This window comes from Rhinopithecus roxellana, chromosome 16 (assembly GCF_007565055.1).
Source record: "Rhinopithecus roxellana isolate Shanxi Qingling chromosome 16, ASM756505v1, whole genome shotgun sequence".
Classification (NCBI taxonomy): Eukaryota; Metazoa; Chordata; class Mammalia; order Primates; family Cercopithecidae; genus Rhinopithecus; species Rhinopithecus roxellana.
The window spans coordinates 54,682,660-54,698,849 of NC_044564.1; the positions used below are offsets into that span (position 1 = coordinate 54,682,660).

Genomic DNA, 16,190 nt, shown 5'->3' on the forward strand with positions numbered 1-16,190 from the left:
CTCAAATCTTTTGGGGACAACAGAAACAAGTAAAAGTGAGGAGGAAAGCCTAGTCCATCTTGTCTTACTTGGCTGACTGAGGCCAAAACCAACCATACTCTGATAGTAAGAAACTTTTTAAAACCACAGAAAACTGGAAGTGGGAAATCGACAGAAAAGAAGAATCAGAAACTTGACTTAGGAGGCAACCCTATCTCTTGAGATTTCTCTGAAGAGACTCAGAACAGAGATTGAGTTTACCTCAGATTCACCCAAGTATAGGCCAAAATCATGGGCTTCTGGAACAGAAAAGAGTTGTTCATTACTATTTCTCTTTTAGCTGGTATTGGCAAGCCAAGGAAAGACCAAAACTGCCAAGGCAGGCCAAGAAAAGTAAACATCTTTTAGCAAAGCTTTTATTTTCAAGAATATTGTCGCATGTTTCTTTTGCTTTTCTATTGTTGTGTAACAAACCACCCCAAAACTTACCGGCACAAAACCACCACCATTTTATTTGGTTATAATTCTGCAATCTGAGCAGGGCTCAGCTGGGTAGTTCTTACACTCATCTTGCTGGTGGCCATTTATACTACTGCTTTCAGCCAGCAGATGAGAAATGAGATCAGCTAAGATACTAGCATGGCTGAGCGTCACTCTCCATGAAATCTCAGAAATTCTCCCTTCCACGTGGCCTCTTTTCCACTGGGTCTCTCTAGGAGAATGGTCAGATTTCTTACACGATAATCCTGTCTCTCAAAAACATAAAAGCCTAAGTTGTCAGACCTTTTTGTACCCAGACCTGGAAGAGTTTTAATTCCTTTGCATTCTCTTTGTTAAAACAAGCTACAGGCCCAACTCAAACTGAAAGGAAAGTGACTTCACAAGGGCATGAATGCCATCAATGTAATAGACAACTAAAACATTCAGGCCAATGTTCAGATGACTGGAATGGATGCAACCACAAGAAACTATAAAATGGCTAAAGCTTGAAGACTGGGCAACTATAGTCAGATTCTATTCTCTGTACTTTCCCACAAAAAGAGTCAATCTAGGTTCACCGGGAATCTTAATTATAAGTGGAACCTGTTAATCACTTAAAAGCCATATGACCTTAGACAAGTCAATGAATCTCTCTTAAGCTTCAGTTGCTGTATTGAAAAACAGGAAAAATTACACATACCCTGCCTGTCCTAAGAGGAATCCTGTAGAATAAGTAAGACAAGAGCTTTGAAAACTGTAAACTGCTATACAAATATAAGGAAATATTATTTACCTGACAGGATGGTAAGTATAATCAACCTAGCTAGGCTCCATTCTCCCTCTTAATAAAATTATAATCATCATCATTAATTACCCTATATGCTAAATTACTACCATTGCAATATTATATATAATAGAAAACTAAAATTACATTATGTTTTGCTACTATGAAGAATAATAATACTAACTACAATTTATTGTTGTCCAATTATATGTCAGGTGCTGTTGGTTACTTTCAGTAATCTATAACTAACTCTTACAATAACTCAATAAGGTAGGTATTATCCCTCATTTACAAATAAAGAAACTGACACTTAGCTACTTTAAGTAACCTGCCCATAGTTACACAGCTAGTAAATGAAAAATCCATTCTTAGTATCTAATGCACAATAGGCACTTGATAAATATTTGTTGGATAAATTAAAGAACAAATAAAGCCAAGGCTATCTGGCTTTAATGCAACGTTGTTCAACTGTATCAAAGGATTTCTCTCTCACAATCCTTATTTTTATATACAGCTATTAAAACTAATCATAGCAAACACATCTAACTAACATGAACAATTTCACCTTGCACATCAAGAAAATGGTTTTCCATCTGAAAAGTACTTAAAAAAAAATCTAATATTTAACCTATCTAATGAATTATTTTGAATTATAATGATCATGTGACAATGTGGGGACATCAACTGGAATGAAAACCAAAAAAAAAATAATTTACATACAAAAAATCACTAAAACAAAAATATTTTTAAATAAAAAAAATAGGTGCATGATGGATTACAAATTTCCATATCCTATAATATGAAGAGATCTTGAAATTTAAGAGGAGGAAAAGAAACTGCCCAACAGAAAAACAGACGGAAGATATAAATGGACACTCAACAAAAGAAATATGAACAGCTAACGAATGCTTTATATTTTTGTCATTAGTTATTGAAGAAATGTGAATCCAAATAGATTTTTTTTCAACTATTCGATTGCCAAAACAAAAAATAAATAAATATAAAGACTGATTATATCCAGTGTCAGAGTAAACAAAGAAACAAAACATTAAAGCATTACTGCTCGGCATATGAAATGGTACAACCTTTCTAGAGAACAATCTGATAATTGACAAAAAATATTCTAAATGTACCCAGCATTCACTCAGCAATTCCATTCCTAGGAATTCATATAAAGAAAATAATTGGACAGCTACACAAAGATGCACATACATGCCAAAATACTGTATAGGATACCACCCAAATGTCTAGGTAGAGAACTGTTTAAATACATGATACATAAATACGATGCTAACAGAGATATAAAATTTTATTCATTACCATGAAAAGATGTTCAAAATATGAGTGTGAAAGTAAAAAAACAAACGGTGTGACCCAATTTTCATAATAAAGTGCACAAACTTTCATTTGTAGTAGAAAAGAGTGCATACACACACAAGCAGAAGCACACCCAAGACTGCCAGGGTGAGCCCATATGCACTCACAGAGAAATTCCAAGAAGACATGACAGTAATGGTGCAAGCAGATACGTAGTCATCTGTGAGCAGAAGAATATATATATTTTTACTTTCTTTGTACATTTCTATATTTTCTGAATGCTTCCATTAAGCATATACAACTTTTATAATTGCAATTTAATAAAATCATTTTCACTTAAAATAATGTCAACTGTCATAAGCATGGACAGGTTCTGTGAACTTTGAATGTTAATTAGGTTTAACATAAAATATTGTCCAAAAAGCAGCTTATATAGATACTCAATGAAGATTTACATTTTATTCCTTTTTCAAATGATGGATTCAAAATCATAAAACCCTCATAGTTGTTTCTATTCACATGTATTAGAATTGGGAATTTATTTTAAAATGTAACTTAAAAATGAAAAATGAAACAGACGTGTATAAGTGTTACAAGATACACTTAGCATAAGTGTGCTATATTATATGTCTTTGAATAACTTGCATATGTAAGGGCCTGAAGACCTTGATTCTATAATGAAAAAAATCCAGCATCACTTGGTATGTCCACTTGGGAGCTTATTAACTTATGCTTATTATTTACACAGTATAATGGGAATTCTCAATTAGCCATGGGTAGACTATCCACAACCAATCTTGCTTTTGAGTTTAGCCATTGTACCAAGAGTATAAGCAGTTTAGCTATTTGCTTCCTAGATCTCTCAGCTGTTTATTTTGTATTATGCCAGGATTTAGCAAAAAGAAATACTTAAAAATCAATTATTCCACTTGGACAGTGGATAGGCAGGCAAGTGGGCAGCTACTACTCTCAGAGCTGAGCCTGAGTATCACCCAGATACACCACTACCTGATCCCTGAACAGGAGACTTTGGGAAATGTTTAGGGTCATTTTAGTTGTCCCAATGATGCGGGGAGGGGAGTGATTCTAATGCCATTTTGGCCCAGAGATGCCAAATATGCTGCAACACGGGGTACCCCACAAAGATATGTCCAATCTATAGTAACAATAGTGTCCCTGTTAAGACAAGTACCATTTTCTTGCTCAATGTTGTATTTCCAGCCTACTGCATAACAGGTATTAAATAAATATTTGTTGAATAAAATCAAAATATGCAATTTATGGCACTGAATGAGACACAGATAATACAAAGGAGGGAAAAGAAGTGACAACAGAGAAACTAGATTCTACCTCTACCCTAAGACAGGCCATAGTGGCCGGACTCTGTTATACTTAGGGGAACTCTATAATCAGACACATTGATACCTAAGATACTTATAAAAGCACAATAATTCACATTCAAATCCAGATTACAGATATCCAGGTATATGCTTTCCTCTATTAGTAAAGATCAGCAACTGTGTCAATTGAAGACATACATACCAGTGCCAATCTTGCCATGGCAACACCGTGGTTTAAGAGTACAGTTTCTGGAGTCAACTGCTGGGTTTGAGTCTGATTTTATACATGCATCACCTGAGTAAATTACTTGATATCTTAATATACTATTTACAAACTTGGCAACTTACCTAATGTCTTCTAGTATCAGCCTTCTTATCTACAAAATGGAGTAATGAAATAGGTTCACCACCCCCTACTCTATATCTATGGGCCAGATATATTACACAACTCAAAATTTTTTGAATTTTGTAAAGTAATACCAAATATATATAACATCCCAGGTGAATATAGGGCAGCAACTCATAATCATACACACTAATGTTTCTGTAGCAAAAAATAAAAATAATGTTCCAGATGTAGGATATATAAAGACCCTTATGTAGCTTCATCTCACTTAGTTCAGGTTTTTCAGCCAAATTAGTTTGCTATAAACATAGGGAAACATCTTCAAAACCTTTGAATTTCAGAAATAAATATAAAAGATCATGGATGTATAGTACCTACTTCCCTCGGAGACAGTAAGTAAAAATTAAATTAGTTTATATAAGGTACTCACCCCAGTGCCTGGCAAACAACTAGCACTTAATAAATATTAGTTATTGTTATGAAATGGTAGCTAGCTAGTGTACGAAATACAAGACAATGCAAGGTAGCTAAAGGAGTCAGCAGACTTACAGAGCAGGAGGTGGGTAGGGATGAGTAGTGGTCAGAGGGACCTAAGACAACTAGCTAATCAAAATAAAACAAAATGAGAGTTGACTAACCATAAATTGCAAGAAAATAATGTACCTGCCACACTGAACTCTTAAGTACACATTTACTTCGTTTTGATAGATGGGAGTTTCTCCAAAAGTTAGCATTCGAAAACATTTAATATTTTCTACTTCACATGTGGCTTTCTACTTACAACTCTATGTAGCTTTCTTACTAAAAGGAGATCAAGTTTTTGAAGATTTTTAATCAAGGTAGGACCAAAACTGGTTTCTCCCTAAGGTAATAAACCAATTAAGTTTTTGTTGCCTACCACAGAATATAGTAAACTTTGGGCAGTTAAATAGTACACAAAGGCTGGGTGCAGACGCTCACACTTGTAATCCTAACCCTTTGGGAGGCCAAAGAGGAAGGCTCACTTCAGGCCAGGAGTTCAAGACCAGCCTGAGCAAAATAGGGAGACCCCCCCCCCACAAAACAAAAAAAAAGCTGGGCATGGTGACACACCTCTAGTTCTAGCTACATGGGAGGCTAAGGCAGGAGGCCAAAGCAGGAAGGCTGCTGGAGCCAGGGAGTTCAAGGCTTCAGTGAACTATGAAGGTATCACCATACTCCAGTCCGGGAAACAGAGCAAGAGCCTGTCTCAAAACAAAATTAATTAAATTAATAGTAAATGCAAAAAATAAAAATAAAAAACATAATGAATACCATTTCCCCTTGGAAATGACTGGAGTTAAATCTGCCCCTATATCACCTCCCGGTTCTATTAGTTTTTCCTAATCCAATCTACTGAATAAACTTTCACATTTACATAAGAAATGAATGAAACTATTACTTCTGAAGCACTATTCTGTGCCAGGCACTGGATTACGCACTTTGCGTAAGTCCTTTATGTAATTTTCACAAGTCTTCAAGGTAACAATTAATGTCCTCACATTACATAAGAATATTGAATTAGTAAGTGAGTGACCCAATAGTAAAACTCAGGTTTGGCTGACTCAAAAAACCATGAGCTGCTTACACTAGACCACTTTGCCAAAGGATGCTGCTTCATTCTCACATTGTTGACAAATTTTTTGCTTCCCTCTGTATTTGTTATCAATTATTTTTAAAGTGTACATAATACAGAATTTGTAATCTCTCCCAGAATAAAAGAATTTTAATTCTTTCTATAATCCCAAATTTGAAATGAACTTGCAATTTTTATCTTAGTTTATTTCTGAAAAACAATTTAAAATCTCCAAAAATTACATGCATCATCTTTAGTTATAAGAGCATATTCACAAATATATAGCAATACATTTCCAAGCAATTACCATCAGAACTATAATCAAAGAACTTAAACCTGGTAAAGACTTTAACAATAATAGATACTGGCTGGGCACAGTGGCTCACGGCTATAACCCCAACACTTTCGGAGGCCGAGGCAGGAGGATCACCTGAAGTCGGGAGTTCGAGACCAGCCCGACCAACATGGAGAACTCTTGTCTCTACTAAAAATACAAAATTAGCCAAGCATGGTGGCGCATGCCTGTAATCCCAGCTACTCGGGAGGCTGAGGCAGAAAACTCGCTTGAACCCGGGAGGTGGAGGTTGCAATAAGCCAAGATTGTCCCATTGCACTCCAGCCTGGGCAACAAAAGCGAAACTCCGCCTCAAAAAAATAATAATAATAATACAGATACTATTTAGATGAATTACTAACCATTCTGGTCTTAAAAGATTTTTGTGGGGTATGACCTACCAAATATTCCTCTATACCCTACTCCAGAGCCCAATGAACTTTTAGGGTCTGTCTTCTTTATGACAAATAAAAATCACCCTTTCTAAAAGCTTTCATGGCAACAATTTATGGCTCTCTTTAACATATTATGCTGCTTTACCGATTTTAGCTGGCAGTTTGTAACAAAGAGTAAAGAGAAATACAAATAAATTTGAAAACTAATTTTAAATTATTTCCCCTCCTTTCCTATATGAAATAGTTTTCACGGCTCCAATCTTTTCTCACTGTTGTCAATATCCATTTTTTTCTGCCCTTTTCAGTCTCTCCAACTGTTTTATGCACAGAATAAACTATGGACAAAATAATCAAACTTTATCAGTTCAGGGTGTTTAGTTTAGTACTCTGAACTAAAAGCTCAATTACCAAGTTAAAGAAAAATAATAATCATCAGCTTTTGAATATTAAACTCCAGAGTCATGTTCATATCTAAAAGTACAAAATCATTAATACATATTCAATTTGTAGACTGCTATGATTTGTGTCTAAACAATTATTTTGAATTTGTGTGATTAATTTCTAACCCTTATTAAATGTTATCACATTTTTGATGGGCCCCGATACGGTTTATTTCCTGTGTGCACATAAGTAATTTCATAGACTGTTACAGTAAGATTTAAATGCACATTTGAGTAAAATGAAAACATATTTTGGAACTCATTATTATCAAAGACTCTAGAATTCTACAATATGAAGAAGGAGCCATTTCTAGAAACTATTACCATTACTCATAAATGCTATCATAACTTAGAATTTTCTTTCTTTTTTTTTAACAAAGACAGGCTTCCCTGTGTTGCCCAGGCTGGTCTCCAATTCCTGGGCTCAAGGGATCCTTCTACCTTGACATCCCAAAGTGCTGAGATTACAGGCACAAGCCACCATGTCCGGCCTAGAATTTTCAAAGTTCTATAAATAGGCAATAGCTTATGGAAATTATTTTTAACCACCAATGTACTTAATTCAATACCAGGATTGGGGTTATGAAATTCAAGCAATATTTTAACTTGTATAAAGAATGATGATACTTACTAATGTCACTTTATGCCTAACACATGCTATGTTTAATATGGATAGTTTCTATTTTAATTTTTACAATTTTTCACATTTATATTTTTAAAACTATACTACTCTTTAAAGACCAATTGTTATTGGCCCTGGTAAAAGGTTAGTAACTTGTATATCCTGTGTGCAGTATTAAGCCAGTAAATTATTAGTTGGAAAGCAATAAAAGTAAAGGAAACTGCTAAGAGTCTAATTCTTATTTCTAGATCCACGATGCCATTAGAAAAAGCAGGATATAACTTTAATCATCACTTCTAGCAACTGCAATAACAAAAAGAGAGGTATAGTTTACTACTCTAATTTAAAGTCCTTCCACCTAGGAAAGCAATATAGAGCAGCAGCTTTGAAACACTGTCTCCCAATAAAGTACTAGAGTCCTAATTTAAAAAGAGACAAAAATGGACCTGCTCTGCTTCCAATCATCCCTCCAAAGGTGTCCCCTGAAAAATTTCAGTAGAAATTTTTCAAATTATTAAAAATATAATTTAAAAATTATTAATAGAGTGGATACAAATACTAGAGTAAGAGTCGAAAGATCTGGAAAAGTGTTTCTTTACTTTTCTGTCTTGGTTTCCTCACCCTTAATTTGGAAACAATTCCTTCCCCACATAACTTACTGTTGGGAAAAGCTAAATAAGATGCTACACACAAAAGAGCTTTGCAAAGCATGACCTTTGTGTAGCATGACCTGTGAAAATATGAGGCATATTATAATTACTGTTCTATATGATAGGCTATATTTTAAAATAAACGTACTTCTTTTCCTACCACTCCAGTTCCCAAGATACTTCCTTACTTCACATACCACAAAGGAGTTTAATGTCATCAAAATGAAAAGAGGTCCAAAAATCAAATTAAAAGAGAAAAAGAGGGAAGGAGAAATACATATAGAATTGTTCTCTATTGCTTCTCTCAGATAATTTAAGATAAGCTCATTTCCTATTACTTTACCAAGAGAAGGACTTCACCAACACATGTATTGATTAATTTCCTCTAAACTACTTTTGATAAATAAGTTTGTAAGCACTTTTAATAAAATATACTATGGAAACGCTTTTCTTCAAATCCATAAAAACATTCACAATTATTAGGTATAATATCAATGTCCATAGTCAGATATCTTCAATCATGAAAACTGATAAGGGAAAAGAATGTCCGACTGGTTTGACACAGACAACTCAAATGGTTTGAGAAATATAAAACTGTAATTATTTCCTAGGAAAAGTACTTAAAAGAGTTGGTACTAAGTCCCTTTAAATATACTACCTATGATAAAGATTATTGTAACTCTTAAATTGTAACTTCTACACATAAATGCAATTACTAACTATAAATAATGTTGTGAAGGCCTTAGACACAAAACTACTCAATTTCTCTTTCAACCTTATATCCATAAAGTTTTAGAAAATGTGTAGGGTAATTTTTGATGTATTTTACAGAGCACTTATGCAGAACCACAAGTTTGAAATGGAGGATACAACTTCAGCTTATTCCTCTTGAGTTTTGTCTCTTAACTAGCAGATTGAGTGTTTATCTTCCCAAAGAAACTAAAGAGTCTCCTCCATGGTAATGGCTACTAAAACAGAGACCATACATCAAATTGAAATAAGGAACACCTTGTTCTCTGTGACGACTGATGGATTCTATTTCATCATCACATCTTTGATTGAAACACTATGAACACAATTTTTAGAACTTAGAAATTAAAGTGTAGTATTTAAAGATGAATTATTAACACTTTTAAAAAAATTACTAGATTATATATGCTTACAAAAAAGTAAACCACACGATTACTTTTAAATAATACCAATTTTAATCATATAGGCTTCATTTACTAAAAATTAAGAAACATTAAAATAGCAATGTTTGATCATCCTTAATGGGCTGGCAATTGTATTTCAACTCTTTGGAAAGGTAAGGAAGTAATTTGGGTGCAAACATAACCTCAAAGACCAATGATGATGAACAGCTTACAAGTACTCACAGACACTATGCCTATCCCTCTGACACCCTTCCCACCTATCCACCCTACCCTGACTCCTGCTCTTTTCACCTTTCTGAATGCCAGTGGAAGGCCTCTCTTTAAAGTACTGTTTGTAATGGAAGCAGAAGTTCACACAAACAAGCTGCTGTATCTTCCTACATAACAAAACTATTATTGAGTAGCGGAATTATGACATCAGCAGTATGTTAACCAATTACTCTACAAATACTTAATATCTACTGATAAGCATGTTATTTTGTCATTGGCTGAATTTCATAAAGTCAACTATTATTTTTCTACCTTTAAGTGAAACTTACTTTGATATAGGCTTCATGCTTAGTCTATGAAACTACTGTGAAAATATACGTGGCATATACACTTATTTGACTGCCATTTTAGAATGACAAACCCACACATTATGCAAGGTCACATATGGGTATCAAAGGACAGGAAAAGACTAACCTATGAGTCTCACATTTGTGCTCTCAAACCACTCTGAGTACTGCCTGAAAATCTTACATTATTGGAGTTCCAGTGTTCTTTCTTTATAGTTCCTCTAGTTCCTCTATAAACTCTGTGCGGCAGTTATGACTTTTAAATGCAGCATGACCTTAATCCTACCTAAGGCAGGTTTGGTTGGTATGGGAAGTTGGTAGGTGGAAAGGAATTATCTTGTGGTTTTTACAGCACCATAGAAAGCTATGTTAACTGAAGCATTTAAAAATATGAACTGAAAACACATAACTATGTAAAGAATAATACTGTTTTCTTGAAAACATATATAGTAGTGACAGAAGATAAAGTTCTTCACCATATTAACTATTGCCAACCATCAAGAAAGGAAAAACATCAAAATATGAAAAAAGAAAATTACTATTGAAAAAATTCAGATATGAGATTCCATATATGACATCTCAAAACACTCTGTATTATATATAAACAGTTCATTATTTATAAAGAACATGTGTTCAAATTACCTCATATTCTTTCCATGAGCCAAACTCAATGTATTCTCTACCATAAAATGCCAGAATGACCAAGTGGCCTAAAATATTAAAAGCAAGAACAATTAGTTCACATTAAAAATGAATTTTTTGATATGTCGAAGGCATGTGACTATTTAAAATCATTACGTTTATAGCTAAGTATTATATTAATTACATAAATTACTTTAAAAGTATTTCTTCACATGAATGCACTGATATTTTTAAATGTTTGTGATTTAGTCAAAAAAGATACTGTTTTTGATTTTACATGAGAGAATTTTTAGTTTTCAAATAATTATAATTCAAAGAAGAATCATGGTATTGTGATAGTAAGAAAAATAAATGAGAGGAAATCTGAGAAAAAGGATTCTTTAAAAGAATACGTGCTTTTACACTGTGAAGATGAGACAGCAAACGATTCTGAAAATCACCCTACTAATTTCTTGCAGAAAAGCAAAAGTGAGAATGATTTAGCAGCTGACATGCATTTGCTCATTCCTTAAAAATAATTTAGTGTTACGGAAATTTTTAAAAATAAGATCTTTTGTTCAGGGAAGGAGAATACACAAGTTATTTTTAAACTAATGATCTTTATTGGCTAATAAAGTAAATGTGGAGTAGCAATGATATACAAACATACTTACATGTATGTATTTATACATGTTCCCTAAATTTGGCCCATGATATCAGAGATCAATTTATTACAAAGTATATCTGATAAATTTAGTTAACTATAAAGAGCATCGTAGTTACCTGGTATGATTTGGCTTTACCTTTTTTTCTTTAAAGGTAAAGGTGACATTAAGTGACAGTTGCCATAAATTTTTATATTGCTCCATTAGACACAGAAAAGTAACAAAGCAAACAGGCACAGCTGAGTATATATGAATAGGCAACAGTCTAAATACACATATTTGGGATTACTTGAAGAAGACAAGACAAGGATCACTAAAACAATCACAGGTGTTTGCTGTGTATTTAGGTGATAACAAACCAGATACATCAAAAATGCAATAATCTACAATAATCAACTCACTTGGATTCTCAAAAAGAACCTGGCAATTTTAACCATATTATTATATTTTCTTACTTTACTCTCATTATAAAAATATTTTCTGACATGAGGCCTTATTTGTAGTACACATATATTATTAACTAAGCGACTACAAAATACTTCTTAACAATTTTGAGCAACATGAGTCAAACATATCTGCAGTTAAATGTTTATAATTCAACTAACGCCATTAATTCTAATCCTTTTCTCCTACTACCTTTCCCTATGTATACCTTGTAAATATCAAGTGAAAAATTCAAGCTAGTCTACAGTCATCTGTGTCCTTTACTTCTTTCCAAATTGATTATAAATAAAACCTATTCTTTGAACATATCTTTCACTGTTTCCTATCTCATTGTGAGCAAAAACCACAATTGTTCAGGATCTCCCTGTTTTTTATGATTACAACTTCCTCAGTTACACCAGTTTACTGATGATACTAATTTTTGTCATTCGTCATAACTTTAATATCCAATTCATTTCTTAAAAGTTTCTTCTTGGCCGGGCGCGGTGGCTCACGCCTGTAATCCCAGCACTTTGGGAGGCCAAGGCGGGTGGATCACGAGGTCAGGAGATCGAGACCATCCTGGCTAACACAGTGAAACCCCATCTCTACTAAAAATTAAAAAAAATTAGCCAGGCGTGGTGGCGGGCGCTTGTGGTCCCAGTTACTCGGGAGGCTGAGGCAGGAGAATGGCGTGAACCCAGGAGGCAGAGCTTGCAGTGAGCCGAGATCACGCCACTGCACTCCAGAATGGGCGACAGAGAGAGACTCCGTCTCAAAAAAAACAAAGTTCCTTCTTGTATATTATTCAAGTATTCAAGAAAGACCAGCTGTTTGGTATCACACATACAAAAATTAAATATATAATACAGTCCCCCCACACTAATAGTTTACAGATGACCATGCTAATCGATGCTATCTACCTCACATCCAAAGTGCTACATTGGCCTCACCCACAAGACCTTATTTTCCTTCTTTCTATATTCTAAAATGACTTTATTTTCATCTCTGGCACAACTATTCAGAGAATCTATCCTGTCCTTCAAAATGTATTAAGTCAATACTAGATGCTTGGCAATGTGCTAGGAGGTAATTAGGTGCTGGAGGATATAATGGTGAGCAAAACATGGCTATTCTACATTCAGGTCCCATTGTACCGACTCCCAAATACTGTCCTACTTTCTCAGTGGCTCCATCATTCTCCTGAAACCCAGTGATCTTTCATTTTTTTTCACTAGCAGTTTCTCATACCCCATAACTAACAGTAAATAAGCCTTGCTCATTTGTCACTCATGTCAGATGTCCCTTCCAGCACAACCCTGAGACTCAGGTGAGAGGGGCCATTGCCCTTGGGCCACACACTTTAGAGAGCTTGCTTTGGCCCTCTGGCCAGGTACCTCCTCAGGAGGCAAGAAGTCTGCACAGCCCAGGGCCACGCTCCTTGAATCCTTCAGACTCTACTTCAGCACATTCCCAGTACCCCAAATTCCCATGCAAAGTTCTGGACTATACTCCCCATGACAGAAGGAGATTCAGGCATACTCAACTCTAGGTCTACGGGGTTGTCAACAGATAGCTTGCAAGGGGTGGGGCAACGTTGCTTGCAGGAGGACCTTGTGGGCATGCTATGGCAAAGAGCCCAGGATATGAAAAATGGAGGTAGACTGCAGGACACAGACAGGTGACAAAGACTCAGCTCTCCCTTTGCCACTACGCTCTAGAACAGAACTGCTAAAAAAATCTGAGAATTCTAAGTGGTCATTTATCTCATTATAAAGCTGCTTCTGGTGATGTTAGGAGGTCATAGGATGTTTGATTTAACCATTTCTTTACTGATATGCAACATTTAAGTATGTAGAAATATAATGAGTGAGGTTTCATTTGTATTCTTGCTCTTATTGGTGTTGGGGTGGGCCTGATCCCCACACATCCTATTTCCAAGGATGGTTCCCCAGCCTGAATCTTCATTATAACCCATCAAAAAATAACAGTATTATTATTATAGTAGTAGAAGTAGTAGTCATAAATGTTGTATTGATAATAACTTACTGAGGGTCCTAGCATGGTGCCAGGCATCTAACCTGTATTAGGCTCTTTCACACCCTTAGTAATATTTACAACCCCACTGGCTAGTTGTTATCTACATCTTATCCATGAACTGAAAGTAAAAGACTAGCAGAAAAAGGATTTCAACCAAAGTCTTTCTGAATTAAAAGCCCAAGTTCTGTACCCTATGCTTCCTTTCAGATGATTGACAGAGGTTTCCCTGACTTCAGATATACTCTGCTATCTATACTACACAGACCTGTCAGATTAATCTCCCTAAAGGGCCACTTTCATCTTAACATGTGATCTACGTTTAAAAAATATACAATGGGCCGGGCGTGGTGGCTCACACCTGTAATCCCAGCACTTTGGGAGGCCGAGGCAGGTGGATCACGAGACTCCATCTCAAAAAAAAAAAAAAAAAAAAAAAATATATATATATATATATATATAGACACACACACACACACACACACACACACACACACACACAGAGGCTGGTTATCCTATAAACTTAGTTAACGTCCAAATCCTAAGCCTTTTCCTTTCCAGTCCATCTGCTTCACAATTTCCCAACAAACTCTTCAAACTCTTTATACCAAAATCACACTTGCCTCTATGCCATCATGTGCTTATTAACCTCTTCCCCACAGCCAGTATACCTCTAAAACAACATTTTAAGATCCATGCCCTGCTTTAACTCATCTCTGAAGGTCTCCCTAACCCCTCAAGCCCATAACCCTTTTTCTTTCCATTTTTCTATATCCCCATAATACCGACAGTCTCGAACCAGTCAACAAATAATTAACCTACGTACTTAGTATGATGAGAGCCACAAAAGGTATCACGTATCTTTTGACTTCAAATCACTTTGTGGAGTTAATCTTGTTGGAAGACACTAGAGAAAAAAAGACTGGTAAAGTGACTCTACAGACAGAGTATCTGGCTGAAAATTCCGCCTCAATCATATATTTGCATAGACTCTGGTGTTAAATTTGCATAGTATAGTAACAAGCAGCAGTTCTTCTGTGACAAGCAGAGTTGTTGACCTGGAACCCCTTCGGATCTTAAATTTTTTGAGAATCCCAAAGAACTTTTGCTGGGATGCGTTATATTCAGTAATGTACTGACAAACGTTTAAAACCAACTCTTTCCCTTTTCCCTTTCCCTTTTCCTTTTCCACTCTTTAACTCCCCACCAAAAACCGTCAGATTTGTGATTTCTACTAATTTCCATGGTGTGTATACTTCTGGAATGGCTACTTTTCAACCTAGAAATGTGACATTCTGAATGCAGAATTAAGAAGAGATGAGCAACAGTGGCTCTCTCCAGCTGGTAAGGCTTCAGAAAATCATAGTTGTATCTATCTATACCCATCTTATTAGAAAATAAAATGGAGAAATATAATATTCATTAATTTAAAATAATAATCATTTTATGTTAATATTTTTTAAATTATAAAATAATCTAAATTTTCCAAAAAAAAAAAAAATATGGTAAGTATGGAACTGGTTTACGTTTCTATAAAATCCATTAATGTCTTGCTTAATAGAAGGCAGATTCTCACATCTGGTTCTGCACTCAATCTGCTGTTTTATCAGAATTTACGAAGAAAATGCAGCCTCACACAGAGAGGGAATTGAAAAAGGGCCTCCAGGGGTCTTCCATTCACACTTTGAGAAGCATTTATATGTAGTGTACAGTTTGCATAAAAGATTTTGGTGTTAAAAGGCCTTACCAATAGTGAGAATCTGGAAAAGTTTGGTAGTTTAATTAGTTTTTCTAACCTAGTAATTGTATCAATATGAAGAACTCCAACTTTAAACTGACCTGAAAAGTCCACACTATTTCACATGTGTATGTATATTTACATATGTATGCATATTAATGTATATGTATATATATAATAGTTTCCCCTATTCAACGATTCAAACTGCTCAGAATATCAAGGAAAAAAGATAACCATAAAGCAAGAACTTCTCCATTTTTAGGAAAAAAAAATTCTATGTAGCAAGAAAATTTATGAAGCTAATGTATGAATCTTCACTGAGCTAGACATAATATGCAATTAAGCATAAAAGGTATAATTATGTTCTACATCTCTACAAGTGGTCAACTGTACTGTAGCATACATAAGTCAAACATTGCACCACACAAAATAAATCAGAATTACATATTCATTGACGTAAAAAAAAAGGCAGCTATCAACAGAATATATTTTAACTCTGAAATTTAACATTTCTGGATTTATTTTTGGCAGTATTTAATTTTTTAAAATGTCATTAAACGGCTTAACAATATGCACACGTAAGTTGTACTCAAGAAAAAAATCATTAATTTAAAATGTGCAGAACCATAGAATCAGCTAGTGGTTTTAGCTGAAAGACTGTATCTGCGTAACTGTATCTGTGTTAAGTACTGTTTCCCCTGGCTCTAAAAGTAT

General features: G+C 34.8%; 1 protein-coding gene across 9 annotated transcripts in view; it reads right to left on the reverse strand.

Annotated features, from left to right (window-relative positions):
* The window catches only part of RFX3 (regulatory factor X3), a 325,429-nt gene that overhangs the window by 280,995 nt on the left and 28,244 nt on the right, over nucleotides 1-16,190 (reverse strand). For 3 of the 9 annotated variants that reach the window (XM_010389299.2, XM_030919587.1, XM_030919588.1), the window contains exon 2: nucleotides 10,635-10,702. The exons of the other annotated variants lie outside the window; for them this stretch is intronic. The gene's annotated coding sequence lies outside the window, so the exon portion shown is untranslated. The remainder of the gene's footprint in view (nucleotides 1-10,634; nucleotides 10,703-16,190) is intronic. 9 annotated transcript variants of the gene reach the window in all.